Consider the following 1031-nt stretch of genomic DNA (forward strand, 5'->3'; position numbering starts at 1 on the left):
ACTTGACTGAATTTTACCACCTACTTTCCTGGTTCTTCAGTTTGAAGGTAACATCATGGGACTTCTCAATCTCCATAACCATATGAGCCGATTCCATATGAAATCCCCTCTTATATATCTACAAGTATTCTATTGGTTCTGTTTTTCTGCAAAACCTTGACTAATAGAGATAAGTTTGGCTCTTGGTGACCTAAAATGAAGAAATTCTTGATTTTTTTCTATGTCAAAAACTGGGCGCTGATAACGGGGAATATGGGCGTAACACATTAACACCTGAAATCAGTATATAGCAATTATATCTTAAATGTTTGTTGTATTCATATGTGAATTAATGTTTTAGGCTGTTTAACCAAAGGAGGGCACTTCTTTTCTATAGTACCTCACCCCTTCCCCCACCAAAATAATAGCTCCAACACAGTCCATTGTTGTTACATCTTGTATAATAACATCTTCTCCTACTTCCTACCTGATCATGCTTTATCCCCCAACACTGTTTTATTCTTTTTTTAACAGACTTGTCCCACATGTGCTATATAGCTTTTTCTTTATTTTTACTTCCCCACTTTGGAACATAAGTTTCATGAGAACAAGAAGTGGGATTATGTCTGTTTTATTAACTATCATATCTGACACTACAATACTGCCTGGCACATAATAGGCACTTAATTGAAAATAATGGAATGATTGAATACATGAATCATAAGTGTTCTACATTGTTTTGAGATATGCTAAGCAATAGTGCTTTTCTTTTGATGTCCTATGAAGAAAGACAAATTATTGCATATGTGGAATATGCTAGCATTAATTTTGTTATGCAATTATGTTCTAGGAGATTTAAAAGTCCACAGTCTGTTTGGACACTTCAGAAATATGTAAAAAAAAAAAACCTAGAAAGCGTATAGAACCTACCCTTAAAAGCCACAAAATCACTTCCTTTTTTTGTGCTTGAAGTTTTTTAAGTAGCAAGAAAATTTTCACATTATAACATGCCCATATTCTCAAATGATTACAAAGGAAATGTATATGGATAG

Source organism: Carlito syrichta, unplaced genomic scaffold (assembly GCF_000164805.1).
Source record: "Carlito syrichta isolate Samal-C Ts95f unplaced genomic scaffold, Tarsius_syrichta-2.0.1 Scaffold308592, whole genome shotgun sequence".
NCBI lineage: Eukaryota > Metazoa > Chordata > Mammalia > Primates > Tarsiidae > Carlito > Carlito syrichta.